The sequence below is a fragment of the Nycticebus coucang genome, chromosome 14 (assembly GCF_027406575.1).
Source record: "Nycticebus coucang isolate mNycCou1 chromosome 14, mNycCou1.pri, whole genome shotgun sequence".
NCBI classification, from domain to species: domain Eukaryota; kingdom Metazoa; phylum Chordata; class Mammalia; order Primates; family Lorisidae; genus Nycticebus; species Nycticebus coucang.
In genome coordinates this window covers 70,897,444-70,912,735 of record NC_069793.1, presented here as the reverse complement: position 1 = coordinate 70,912,735, position 15,292 = coordinate 70,897,444, and the positions used below count along the sequence as shown (strand labels likewise).

Here is a 15,292-nt window from a genome sequence, read left to right as displayed (position 1 = left end):
GAAGTAAATTAGTAATTTACTCAAAATTATTTTCAAGGCTATTTGCCAACTAGGTAAAAATAAGATGTTAGAATACTATTCTTATTTCTGTCATTAGCATCTAGAGAACGGCACGTTACAGAAGCTGTGGACATTTTGTGTGTGTCCTCCCTTGGGGAGCAGAAAACCACAGGGCAGGAGCCAGGAGGCAAAAAGTTTGCAGTTCATTTTATGGAAGAAACTTAGTTCTGTAATGATAAACAAGCTTGAGAGTAAATTCTGATGAATAGGGGATTTTTGAAGATAGGCTGAACTACCATTTGGCAGAAGTCTAATAGATCAACACATTCAAAGAGGGTTAGATCATACTACCCTCAGACCCTTCCAACCCTCACCATGACTCATCTGTAAATGTTGATTTGACGATGTTTCTTTACTCTTGGAATACAATAAAATTCATGAAGAACTTGATTTTTTGCCAACAGATCAACAGAATTCATCACTGTAATTCTGACTGAAAATATTATTTAGGTAGAGACCTTTTGAATCAGAAACTCAACAGTTTCTGCTGGGAAGAAAAACGGCCATTTACAATGCTGCTTGTTCTGTTAATATTTGCAATTTTCCCTTAAACAGAATCAGTCAAGTGGAGGTGATACGCTGTGTTGGAAGCTAAAGGTGATGGTGTTGTGGCAACCTTGAGAGTTCAAAAGAGTCTTTTCTGGTCAGAGCAGGGCCTAGAATATGGCTTTAACCCCCTTCTCTTTCTGACTGAGACCAAAAGATGTACAAGAGTTCTTTTCTTTAAAAATCTGAGAATTGGTGTACTATGCTGCAATTATTTAGTAGAGGTGGAATTATAAAAGAAATAATGAAAATATTCCAGTGAAAATAAATGTTGGGACTCTTCTGGATGAAATGATTCTTCAAAGAATTCGCATAAGCTCTTTGAGGTCCTTAAAGTCTTAAATAAAAATCAAAAACAAAGGTGTCACTTCTGCAGCACATATATTAAAGTTGGAATGATACAGAGATTAGCATGCCCCTGCACATTGTGACACGAGAAAAAAAGAACATTTAAGGGGATGTGACTTGATATTGCAACATTAGTTTAGCACATACATCCTAAATCAGCGGTTCTCAACCTGTGGGTCACGACCCCTTTGTAACAATGAAAATGCATCCTGCATGTCAGATATTTATGATTCATAACAGCAAAATCACAATTATGACATAGCAATGAAAATAATTTTATAGTTGGGGTCACCATAACATGAAGAACTGTATTAAAGGGTTGCGGCATTAAGAGGCATTAGGAAGGTTGAGAACCACTGTCCTAAATGAAAAGTTAGCTGGGAACCTACTAGTCATGCATACATCACTATAGCTTCCTCGTCATTCCTCTTGCCCATTTGCAGCCACTTCATCCACATTCAAGCACCCATCCTTCTCTCTAACCTGTCTCCGCGACCCATCCTTCTCTCTAACCTGTCTCCGCGGAGGTTGTTACTTCTTTTTTGGCAGTAATCTGTGCCCTTGATCTGGTCCCTCTCCTAGACCCTCTCTGAGTCTCACACTGATAGTTCTGTCTCTGATCTCAGTCCTTTACACTCACTCCTCTGTATTTAAAGTTCTCCCCATCATATAAAAGACTGATCCTGTTTATTTCAATCTCCCGATTATTTCTTAACTTTATTTCCAGCCTTTAAAATAAATAGGCTAGAAAATGTTAAACTGTAATTTGGAGATCCTCACCAAAATGTCAGAAATACTTAGGAGAAACTCCAGGAAACCAGCAGGCTTCTCAGCAACATACTTGAATGTCATCATTAGGAACAACTGTAACAGAAAACTGAATCACACAACAGGGAAGCCGTCCTTTTCCCCTGGACTTGTTTCATCACTTTCTGATGAATGTGCATTGTATTTTCTCTTTGGCATTATTGTTTGCTAGTGAGACACCAGTAATTGCACTATGGTCTCATGCAACTAAATAGCTCTTACTGGGCCGGGTGTGGTGGTGCATGCCCATAATCCCAGCACTTTGGGAGGCCGAGGTGAGTGGATTGCCTGAGCTCACAGGTTCGAGATCAGCCTGAGTCATAGCAAGACCTTGTCTCAAAAATAACCAGGGATTGTAGCGGGCACCTATAGTCCCAGCTACTTGGGAGGCTGAGGCAAGAAAATCACTTGAGCCAAGACTCTGAGGTTCCTGTGAGCTATGACAGTACAGCACTCTAACAAGGGCGACAAAGTGAGACTCGGTCTCAAAAAATAAAATAAAAATAATAGCTCTTACTCTGCTATTTGAAGCCAAAAACTTAGAGGAAGGACTTAATTAATAATGACAGAACCGGATTAGAACCTGTACTATCCCTAGTTTGAACCATAAAACTAGATTTCTCCTTTAAATCTAGTTTCTTTATAAGGAAGAGTTTTGATGGTAACTAGGGCTTAGTAACAACAAAGAGGCAAGTTGGCTAAAGGTTAGAAAATCAGAAAGTTGGCTTTAGATTCAAAATGATCCAGAATGGAAGACTGATATTCTACTGGAGGGTGCTGTGAGCAGAATCAGATAAGTGCCAAAGAGCCAAGGAGGAAAGGCGTAGATCCATAACCAATGAAAGCCCATGAGAGGGGAAATGGAATGCTAAGAAGCAGTCTTTGATGGTGGTGCTCTTTTTGATATAACCATTTTAAATAATAGGATGTGCTGGCTCGGTGCCTGTGGCTCAAGCGGCTAAGGCGCCAGCCACATACACCTGAGCTGGTGGGTTCTAATCCAGCCTGGGCCGCCATACAACAATGACAGCTGCAAGCAAAAAAAAAAAAAAAAAGCCGTGCGTTGTGGCAGACGCCTGTATCCCAGCTACTTGGGAGGTGGAGGCAGGAGACTCACTTGAGCCCAGGAGTTGGAGGTTCCTGTGAGCTGTGATGCCACAGCACTCTACCCAGGGCAACAGCTTGAGGCTCTGTCTCAAAAATAAATAAATAAATAATAGGATGTGCTTAGGTGACAGTGTCCAAAACAAAAATACACGTGAGTTTTACTTATAAAACTTTGGTTGTTTGTTTGAGACAAGAGTCAAGCTGTTGTCTTAGGTAGAGTGCCATGGCATCATAGCTCACAGCAACCTCCAACTCAGGCTCAAGTGATCCTCTTGCCTCAGTTTTTCTATTTTTAGTAGAGATGGGGTCTTGCTTTTGCTCAGGCTGGTCTCGAACTACCCGCCTTGGCTTCCCAGAGTGCTAGGATTACAGGTGTGAGCTACCACACCTGGCCTTAAACTTTTATTTTTTATTGAGATATAATTCATTACCATAAAATTCACCCCTATAAACAGTGTAAACTTTAGTGACCTTTAGGATATTCACAAGGTTATTATCACCCTAAAAAAAAATCCAGAGCCATGAATAGAGACTTCCCATTTCCTCCTTCTGCAGAGCCCCTCACAACTACTATTACTTTTTGTCTCTAGGAACTTGCCTGTTCTGGATATTTCATATAAATGGAATTACACAATGTGTAGCCTTTTGTGTCTAACTTCTTTCAACATTTAACATGTTTTCAAGGTTCACTAGCTTGTAGCGTGAAGCATACTTCATTCCTTTTTATGGGTGAATCATTTTCTTCTGCATGGATATACCACATCCTGTTTATCCACTCATCAATTGATAAACATTTGGGTACTTTATACCTTGGGGCTTTTATGAATAATCAGCTATGGAATAATAAACATTTATGTATTAGTTTTTGTGTAGGCATATGTTTTTTTTGTAGAGACAGAGTCTTACTTTATGGCCCTCGGTAGAGTAACGTGGCATCACACGGCTCACAGCAACCTCCAACTCCTGGGCTTAAGTAATTCTCTTGCCTCAGCCTCCCGAGCAGCTGGGACTACAGGCGCCCGCCACAAAGCCCGGCTATTTTTTGGTTGCAGTTTGGCCGGGGCCGGGTTTGAACCCGCCACCCTCGGTATATGGGGCCAGCGCCCCACGGACTGAGCCACAGGCGCTGCCCTAGGCATATGTTTTCAACATTCTCAAGTACATACCTAGAAATGGAATTGCTGCATCATATGATAACTCCATGTTTAACTTTTGGAGGGATTTTCAACCTGTTTTACATAAGGACTGCACCTTTTACATTCCCAAAAGCAATGCATGAGGGCTTATTATTGCCATTCTAGTGGATATGAACTTGCATCTCACTGTGGTTTGGATTTGCATTTCCCTGATGTTTAATGATAGTAAACATCTTTTCATGAGCTTATTGGCTGCTCATATATCTTCTTTGTAGAAATGTCCATTAAACCCTTTGTGCAGGCCTGGTGCCTGTGGCTCAAGTGGCTAAGGCGCTAGCCACATACACCTGAGCTGGTGGGTTTGAATCCAGCCCAGGCCTGCCAAACAGCAATGGTGGCTGCAACCAAAAAATAGCCGGGTTTTGTGGCGGGCTCCTATAGTCCCAGCTACTTGGGAGGTGGAGACAGGAGACTCGCCTGAGCCCAGGAATTGGAGGTTGCTGTGAGTTGTGATGCCATAGCACTCTACCCAGGGTGATAGCTCGAGGCTCTGTCTCAAAAAAAAAACCTTTGTGCAGGGAGGCGCCTGTTGCTCAACGGAGTAGGGTGTCAGCCCCATATACCAGAGGTGGCGAGTTCAATCTCCATCTTTGGCAAAAAATTAAAAAAACTAAAAAAGAAAAACCCTTTGTGCATTTTTAATTGGGTTATCTGTCTTTTTATTGTCAAGTTGTAAATGTCCTTTGTATATTTTGGATATCAGACCTTTACCAAAAATGTGACCTACAAATATTTTCTGATTCTAAGGGTTGTCTTTTCACTTTGTTGATGGTGTCCTTTGACACAGAAAGGTTTTTAATTTTTTTTATTAAATCATAGCTGTGTGGGCGGCACCTGTGGCTCAGTGAGTAGGGCGCTGGCCCCATATGCCGAGGGTGGCAGGTTCAAACCCAGCCCCAGCCAAACTGCAACAGAAAAATAGCCGGGCGTTGTGGCGGGCGCCTGTAGTCCCAGCTGCTCGGGAGGCTGAGGCAGGAGAATCGCGTAAGCCCAAGAGTTAGAGGTTGCTGTGAGCCGTGTGATGCCACAGCACTCTACCCGAGGGCGGTACAGTGAGACTCTGTCTCTACAAAAAATAAAAAATAAAAAATAAATCATAGCTGTGTATATTAATGCAATCATGGGGCACCATGCACTTGTTTTACATACATTTTGAAATATTTTCATCAAAGGTTTTTAATTTTGATGATGTCCACCTTCTTTTGCTTTGATTGCTTGTGCTTACTGATGTCACAGATCTAAGAAACCACTGTCCTATCCAATGTCATGAAGGTATATGTTTTTTCCTAAGAGTTTCATAGGTTTAATTCAAGTTTAGGTCTTCCCTTGTAGGTTAATTGGTATATGGTGAAAGCTTGAGATCCAAATTCATTCTTTTGCATGTGGTTATACAGACTAGTCCTTCCTCCATTGAATTATCTTGGCATCATTGTCAAAAATCAATTGAGGCAGCCAGGTGCGGTGGCTCACACCTGTAATCCTAACACTTTAGGAGGCTGAGGCAGGTGGATTGCTTGAGCTTACAGGTTTGGTTCGAGACCAGCCTGAGCAAGAGTGAGACCCCATCTCTAAAAATAGCCAAGTGTTGTGGCGAGTGCCTGTAGTCCCAGCAACTTGGGAGGCAGAGGCAAGAATATCACAATCTAAGAACAAAGTTGAAGCAGTAACACTTCCTAATTTCAAATCTTACTACAGGTGGTGCCTGTGGCTCAAAGGAGTAGGGTGCCAGCCCCATATGCCAGAGGTGGCAGGTTCAAACCCAGCCCTGGCCAAAAACTGCAAAAAAAAAAAAAAAAATCTGCAGAGTCCTTTGGGTGGCGCCTGTGGCTCAGTGAGTAGGGCACCGGCCCCATATACCGAGGGTGGCGGGTTCAAACCCAGCCCTGGCCGAACTGCAACAAAAAAATAGCTGGGCGTTGTGGCGGGCGCCTGTAGTCCCAGCTGCTCTGGAGGCTGAGGCAGGAGAATCGCAGAAGCCCAAGAGCTGGAGGTTGTTGTGAGTCCTGTGACGTCATGGCACTCTACCGAAGGCAGTAAAGTGAGACTCTGTCTCTACCAAAAAAAAAAAAATCTTACTACAAAGTCACAGTGACTAAAACAGTGTGATACTGACGTAAAGACAGACAGACCAATGAAATAGAATAGAGAGCTCCCAAATAAATCCTCACGATATAGTCATCATTTTCAACAAGGTGCCAGGGCCATTCAATGGGGGGAAAGATAGTCTTTCAACAAAGGGTGTGGGGTAAACTGGATGTCCACATGGAAAAGAACAAAGCTAGACTCTTACATGTAAAAATTAACTCAAATGATCCAAGACCTAAACTGTAAGAGCTAAAACCATAAAACTCTTAGAAGAAAACACAGGGGGAAAGCTTCATGACATTAATATGGCAATGATACCTTGGAAATGACACCAAAAGCACAAGCAACGAAAGAAAAAAATAAATAGAACTAAATCAAAATTTAAAACTTCTGTACACCAAAGGACAATTTAAACAGATTGAAAGGCACTCACAGAATGGGGGAAAATATATGCAAATCATATATCTATAAAGGGTCAATACTCAGGATACATAAAGAACTTATACAATTCAACAACAACAAAAAACGACCACCTAATTTTATAAGTGGACAAAGGACTTAAATAGATGTTTCTCCAAAGAAGATACACAAATGGCCAAAAAGCACTTGAAAAATGCCCAATGTCTTTCTAATCATAAAGGAAATGCAATTCAAAACTACAGTGAAATACCACTTGACACCCATTAGGATGACTATTATCAAATAAAGAAAAAATAACAAGTGTAGGTGAAGATGTGGCAAAATTGGAACCCTTGAGCCTTGTTGATAGGAAGGTAAAATGGGTGCAGCCACTATAGAAAACAGTATAGCAGTTCCTCAAAAATTTAAAAATAGAATTACTGGGCGGCGCCTGTGGCTCAGTGAGCAGGGCGCCGGCCCGATATACCGAGGGTGGCGGGTTCAAACCCCGCCCTGGCCAAACTGCAACCAAAAAGTAGCCGGGCATTGTGGCGGGCGCCTGTAGTCCCAGCTGCTCGGGAGGCTGAGGCAAGAGAATTGCTTAAGCCCAGGAGTTGGAGGTTGCTGTGAGCTGTGTGAGGCCACGGCACTCTACCGAGGGCCATAAAGTGAGACTCTGTCTCTACAAAAAAAAAAAAAGAATTACCAGGCGGCACCTGTGGGTCAAGGAGTAGGGCACTGGCCCCATATACCAGAGGTGGTGGGTTCAAACCTGTCCCCCAGAAAAAAACTGCAACAACAACAAAAAAATAGAATTACCATATGATCCAGCAATTTCTCTTTTGGGCATATATCCAAAAGAACTGAAAGCAGAGTCTCAAAGAGATTAGGTGTTCATAGCAGCATTATTCACAATAGGCAAAAGGTGGAAGCAACTTAAGAATCACAGACAGATGAATGGATAAGCAAATTGTGGTATATTTGTATATGCAAAGGAATAGTATTCAGATTTAAAAAGGAAATTCTGACAGGTCACAATCTGGATGAACCTTAACAATATTATTCCAAATGAAATAAGTGAGTCACAAAAAGACACACTCCATAATGAAGTACCCAGAACTGCCAAATTCGTAGAGACAGAATTGTGGTTGCCAAGAGGATACAGGGGAAGAGGAATGGAGTGTTTCTGTTTAACAGGTAGTTTCACTTTTGTAAGATGAAACAGATTCTGGATATAGATGGTAGTAATGGTTGCAAAACAACATGAATATACTTAAAACTACTGAACTGTAGAAAATAGTTAACATGGTAAATTTTGTTATTTATATTTTACTATAATTAAAAATAAAAATAAGGGCAATGCCTGTGGATCAGTGGGTAGGGCGCCGGTGGGTTCGAACCTAGCCTCGGCCAAACTGCAACAAAAAAATAGCTGGGAGTTGTGGCTGACGCCCGTAGTTCCAGCTACGCAGGAGGCTGAGGCAAGAGAATCGCCTAAGCCCAAGAGCTGGAGGTTGCTGTGAGCTGTGACACCACAGCACTCTACTGAGGGCGATAAAGTGAGACTCTGTCTCTACAAAAAATAAATAAATAAATTACATATGGCTGGGCACAGTGGCTCACATCTATAATCCTAGCGTTCTGGGAGGCTGAGGTGGGTGGATTGCTTGAGATCAGGGGTTTGAGACCAGCTTGAGCAAGAGTGAGCAAGAGTTTTTCTATTTTTGGTAAAAAATAGATTCATTCATTACAGGCGCCTGTAATCTCAGCTACTTGGGAGACTGAAGCCAGAGGATCACCTGAGCCCAAGAATTTGAGGTTGCTGTGACCTATGATGCCACGGCACTCTACCCAGGGTAACAAAGTGAGACCTTGTCTCAAAAAAATAAAAATAGGCTTAGTGCCCATATTTCAGTGGTTAGGGCACCAGCCACATACACCAGGGCTGGTGGGTTCAAACCCAGTCCAGGCCTGCTAAAAACAACGATAACTGCAACAACAAAAAATAGCCAGGCATTGTGGCAGGTGCCTGTAATCCCAGCTACTTGGGAGACTGAGGCAAGAGAATCACTTAAGCCCAAGAGTTTGAGGTTGCTGTGAGCTATAGTGCCACAGCTTTCTAGTGTTTCTAGGTGACATAGTGAGACTCTGTCTCAAAAAAAATAAAGAAAGAGGTGGCACCCGTAGCTCAGTGGGTAGGGTGCTGGCCAGATGCTCAGAGGCTGGCAGGTTCAAGCCCAGCCTGGGCCAGCTAAAATAACAATGACAACTGCAGCAAAAAACATTGCCAGGCATTGTGGCAGGCGCCTGTAGTCCTGGCTACTTGGGAGACTGAGGCAGGAGAATCTCTTTAGCCCTAGAGTTTGAGGTTGCTATGAGCTGTGATGCCATGGCACTCTACCTAGGGTGACATAGTGAGACTCTGTCTCTAAAAATAAAAATAAAGAAAAGAAGGGAGTGAGGGGGGAGGAATGGATGGAGGGAGGGAGGAAGGAAGGAAGGAAGGAAAGAAGGAAAACTGACTTTTGTATATTGATTTTGTATCCTGAAACCTTGATGAACTTTTGTTAGCTCTAATACGTTTTGGGGTATGGATTCCTTAGGAGTTTTTAGATACAAGATAATATCTTTGAATAGAGATCACTGAACACCTTCATTTCTTTTTCTTGCCTAATTACGTAGCTAGAACCTCTAGTAGAATGTTGAATAAATGTACCCCGTTTCCCCAAAAATAAGACATCCTCTGAAAATAAGACCTACTTACAGGAAAGATGAGACGTCCCCTGAAAATAAGACCTAGTGCATCTTTGGGAGCACACCTTAAAATAAGACACTGTCTTATTTTCGGGGAAACAGGATAGTAACAATGGACAGCTTTATCTTGTTCCTGTTGTTAGGTGAAAGCATTCAGTATTTCACAATTAAGTATGAGGTTGGCTGACGGTTTTCATAAATGTCTTTTATCATGTTGAGCAAATTACCCTCTACTCTTCATTTTTTAGTTTAAAAAGTGTTTTTATCATGAAAGGTAGTAGATTCTGTCAAATATTTTTGCTGTTTCTATTAAGATGATCATATGGTTTCCTTCCTTTATTAATATGGTAGATTATGTTAATTAATTTCCATTTTGATTTATCTATTCCTGAGATAAATCCCATTGGCTATTGTGTTGGGATCTCCAAGGCCACTCCCAAGATCACTAGGAGGACTCATAGCTGTGATTTATTACAGTGAAAAGATACAAAGCAAAACCAGCCAAGAGAAGTGGCACATGGACAAAGTCTGGAGGTAAGTGGGCATAAGTTTCCAAGGTTCCTCTCCCAGTGGAGCCACACAGATGCACTTAATTCCCCCAGTAACAAGTTAAGACAACACATGTGAAATGTCATCTACCTTCAAAGCTCATTAGAGAATTCCGTGCCAAGGTTTTATTAGGAGCTATCACACAAGCATCATCTTGCCTAGCACATACCAAAATTCCAGAGCCCCAGAAGCAAAGCAGGCGATCAAAACTTGCACAAACACTTTAAGCACAATGAGCACTCTCAAAATCAAAGTTCTCAGGCACTAGTGAAGGGCCAACATTGCAAACAGGCCTTTTTAAGGTGAAGTATTCTCAGGCTTGCTATAGTAACATCTTTCTGCATAATCCATCCCTTTGGCCCTTGTCTGTCAGTATGACTCCATCCAGCAGAGTTCTTCTGTTTAGAGTTTCTGAACTAAACTGAAGCTGACCCGAATACCTCCTTCCAGGACAGAAGCAGGGTCGTGATAGTCACTGATGGGGTACACATAGAAGAAGTGCGTTCCCATGGATAGTACATGGTACCTCTGAATTCAAAGTTTCCAGCACATCATCAAGGCACTACAAACAGGACATACTCTAGGCAGTATCACACTGGTTTTCAACCTTTTGTATCTCATGGCACACTTGAACCTATAAATTTTCATAGCACATTAAATTACATTGATAAAAATATAAATATATATATATATACTTACTGTGCTTTGAAATTCTTTCAAAAGTAAATTAATGGGGCAGTGTCTGTGGCTCAGTGAATAGGGGGCCGGCCCCATATACTGAGGGTGGCGGGTTCAAACCCAGCCCCGGCCAAACTGCAACAAATACTAGCCGGGTGTTGTTGCGGGAGCCTGTGGTCCCAGCTACTCGGGGGCTGAGGCAAGAGAATCGCCTAAGCCCAGGAGTTGGAGGTTGCTGTGAACTCTGATGTTACGGCACTCTACCAAGGGCGATAAAGTGAGACTCTGTCTCTGAAAAAAAAAAAAATAATAAAATAAAATAAAAATTTTCTTTCTGGCGGTGCCTGTGGCTCAAAGGAGTAGGGCGCCGGCCTCATATGCTGGAGATGGCGGGTTCAAACCCAGCCCCAGCCAACAAAAACTGTAAAAAAAAAAAAATTTCTTTCAGGGCCAAATGCAGTGTCTCACGCCTGTAATCTTAGCACTTGGGAGGCCGAGTCAGGTGGATTGCCTGAGTTCACAGGTTTGAGACCAGCCAGTAGCTGGGACTACAGGCACCCGCCTCAACGCCCAGCTATTTATTTGTTGTGGTTGTTTAGCTGACCCGGGCAGGGTTCGAACCTGCTACTCTCAGTTTAGGTAGCTGGTGCCATAAACACTGTGCTACAGGCACCGAGCCAACATCCTGAATTTTTAAAATGGGTTTACATTTACTCTTACCCCTTTAATCCTAATTATTTATTCAGTGAGCAGCCTAGAAAATTCTCAGTTTCTGAGGACAGCTGCATTTAACAATCCAATCGCTATGCGGTGCCTGTGGCTCAGTGAGTAAGGCGCTGGCCCCATATATGGCCAAACTGCAATAAAAAAAATAGCCAGGCGTTGTGGAAGGCGCCTGTACTTCCAGCTACTCGGGAGGCTGAGGTAAGAGAATCGCCTAAGCCGAAGAGCTGGAGGTTGCTATGAGCTGTGACGCCACAGCACTCTACGGAGGGTGAAAAGTGGGACTCTGTCTCTAAAAAAAAAAAAAAAAATCCAATTGCACATAAGTCTGTGTACCAGGAAAAAGATGTGAGGAGTCAAGCTATTAGTCCAGTGTTGCAAACTGCAAGTAATCCAGAAAGTCAAGCACAAGTCAACAGCAGTGTAGTATTCCTGACAAGGGCTTGAGAGTCTGCTCTGGTAAAGGGGCAGAGGGGTCACACTCCTTGTGATGTGCAGCCCCCCCAACACTTGTAGCTTTTGGCAAGCATAACAAGTTAGGAATATATTCAGTTTCTGCATCCAAAATATAAAAACGGGCCAAGCATATAATCCTAGCACTTTGAGAGACCAAGGTGGGAGAATCACTTGAGACCAGTAGTCTGAGATGAGGCTGAGCGAGACGCTGTTTCTACAAAAAAAAAAAAAAAAGAAAGAAAGAAAGAAAAATTAGCTGGGAGTGGTGAGGTAAGAAGATTGCTTGAGCCCAGGAATTTGAGATTGCAGTGAGCTATGATGATGCCACTGCACTCTAGCTGAGGCGACAGACTCAGACCATGTCTCAAAAATAAATAAATAAAATATAAAATAAAATACAGGTGATGAGCAGTTCAATTTCAAATGATTCCCATCAGAGAATAACCATTTTCCTGTAGGTATCTGCAACTGACCCAGATTTACCAGCTACCATCCATGATGTTTTCAGTTTATGGCCCCGCAAAGGGGTGTCCTAAATCTGCAATGGTCCGTGAGTAGAAGAGCAGTTTTCAAGCCTATGTCTGCTTCCAATTCAGCACAGCTCACAGCTCACAGCTCAAAGGCTGAAACAGCTCAAAGCAGACATTAGCTAGTTTTAACATAAAACTCAATCCAGGCAATTAGGGTATCGGAATTCAGGACACAAAAGCCAATAGCTTTTCTTCAGCACCAGCAAAGTCTCAAAAAAAAAAGGACCGGACAACTGTGCTCCAAGTTTAATTGATAAACAAGACTTTACTGACCATTTTTGTTAGTCGTATAGTCCAAATAGACCCATTTAACAATTTGCACATCAGGTAGGAAAATCATCTGTCTCCTAAGAGTTACGTGTTTGATTTCGAAAGAGCTCATTATCAAATTAAAAACTGATTTTGCAGACTCCCAAAGTGTATATCTATCTGGAGATTACCTGTCTTTTCATGTTGTCTCCCCTTTTCCTGAAGCTCCAAAATCAAGTAAAGAAAAATCATACTAAAAATCACTGGCTATGGAGAATTGTTCTGTTTCCAATACTCAATGATCTTAAATTCTAATATGTCCACAAAAAGCAAGGAAGTTCCATTTCATTAACATATTTCGTAGCGTTCCATGATTGGAATTGTTCCTTCAGTATTTATGAAATATAAGCATGTAACATTTTACATCATTTTGTTTTATTTCAAGTTAATGTGAGGGTATAACCAACCAGGTTACAATATTTGCAGTTGTCATCATTGTTTTTTAAGCTGGCCCGGGCTGGGTTCAAACCCACCAGCCTCAGTGTATGGGGCTGGTGCCCTAACCATTTGAGCTACGGGTACTGCCCAGGGCCCAGGTTACAATATTTGCATTTGTTAGGTAGAGTCCCTCTTGCAGTTGTGTCCTGCACCTAAAAGGTTTGCCATATACCCATACATCATTTTTCAATTTTTGTACATCCAGATATAGCTACAAAATACAAAGCTATTGTTTTAATTCCGCATTGTCCCCCTCACTGCACATTTATTCAAAACTCCAGCAGAGGGCGGCACCTATGGCTCAGTGGGTAGGGCACCGGCCCCATATACCAAGGGTTGTGGGTTGAAACCCAGCCCCGGCCAAACTGCAACAAAAATATAGCCGGGCATTGTGGTGGGCACCTGTAGTCCCAGCTACTCGGGAGGCTGAGGCAAGAGAATCGCCTAAGCCCAGGAGTTGGAGGTTGTTGTGAGCCGGGTGACGCCACAGCACTCTACTGAGGGCGATGAAGTGAGACCCTGTCTCTACGAAAAAAAATAAAAAGGCTCAGTGGGGGCTGGTCATGTAGACATCCTTGGCCTAGTGTTTTTCCCCATTTAGTTTTTCTAAAATTTTGCTCAAGCCCTAGGCATTGATTTAACTGTTTCCTCCCATCTAAAGGAGAGAACAATTACCAAAGGCATCATCTGGACTACATTCCTCACTCCCTATCCCAATTTTAGCCAGAAAATCTAAAAGTGGCCAGGGATTCCAGTGAGCCACTCTCCCGGAGTTGGAGCGATCATTTTCAAAGTCCATTGGTAACTTTCAGCCCTTACAATAGATAGCAGTTCCAGCTGTTTATTCTACCATAGATGGTTCCATAGCCACCCAGGCAGCAAAGGTTCGTCATACCTCATCCTTTCATCCTTCCTTTTCCCAAACAATGCTTTGGCCACATTTCCCCAAGTCAGAGTCATTCTAGTGAATCCCACTTTGAACACCTACTGTTTCCTCAAAACAACTCTCAGAATCAATAGGCAGACTCAGGACTCAGCATATAATCATGCTCATGATATCTATCTTATTGGAGTGAAAGGATACAAAACAATATCAACAAAGAGAAACAGCACATGGGATAAAGTCAAAATCTGAAGGAAGCCAGGTGCAAGCTACCAAGGGTCTTCTTCTCCTGGTGAGGAGTAACACAGGATGAGCTCTTAATACCCCAGCAATAAGGGCAATGCCTGCGGCTCAATGGAGTGGGGAGCCAATCCCATATGCCGGAGGTGGTGGGTTCAAACCCAGCCCTGGCCAAAAACTGCAAAAAAAAAAAAATCCCAGGAAGCTCATTAGAGACTCATTGCCGATGTATTTTACTGGGGGCTGGTCATATAGACACCCTTGGCCTAATACATACCAAAATTCCATACTCTCACAAGAAAAATAGGTAAGCAGCTACTGTGGCCTGAATGTGTCCTCCCCATTCTTTTTTTTTTTTGTCACCCTGGATAGAGTGCCATGGTGTCATAGCTCACAACATCCTCAAACTCCTGGGCTCAAGCAATCCTCTTGTCTCAGCCTCCCAAGTAGCTGGGACTACAGGCACCTGCCACAATGCCAGGTTATTTTTTAGAGATGGGGTTTTTGTTGTAGCTCAGGCTGGTCTCAAACTCCTGAGCTCAGGCAATCCACCTGCCTTGGCCTCCCAGCTGTGCTAGGATCACAGGCGTGAGCTACCATGCCTGGCCCAGAAAAGTATTCTTGCCGGGCACAGTGGCTCATACCTGTGATCCCAGTATTTTGGGAAGCTAAGGCAAGAGGATCACTAGAGCCCAGGAGTTTGAGGTTGTAGTAAGCTATGATCACACCACTGCACTCCAGCAACAGACCAAGGCTCTGTCTTGTACAAGAAAAATAATAATAAAATAAATGAAAGAAAGAAAAGCATTATTTAAAAAAGTAAGACACTATACAAATGTGATATTTATCAAATGCCTACTGCTTATGTTATTCATAAGCATTTACATAAGAAGCAGAAGGTACAAATACTCCCCTTCTTTAAATTGCGATGTCTCAGTTTGCTTTGACATATATTTGCTTAAATGGCTCCTCTAAGCCTGACACCCTATCAAGTTCTTGAAGAGCTCCTTGATACAGCGAGGATCCCTGTCCTTCAGTTATAAACTTGAATAAAATGTTTTGTCATTAGGCAGTCATGTTTCTATTTATTTATTTTGAGACAGAGCCTCACTTAGTCGCTCTGGGTAGAGTGCTGTGGCGTCATACCCCATAACAACCTCAAACCCTGGGTTCCAGTGATCCTC

The 15,292-nt window shown here is 42.6% G+C and overlaps 1 pseudogene; it reads left to right on the top strand.

Annotated features, from left to right (window-relative positions):
- Nucleotides 1-967: 967 nt before the first annotated feature.
- On the top strand, nt 968-1,068 carry LOC128566171 (uncharacterized; annotated as a pseudogene).
- The last annotated feature ends 14,224 nt before the right edge of the window (nt 1,069-15,292 follow it).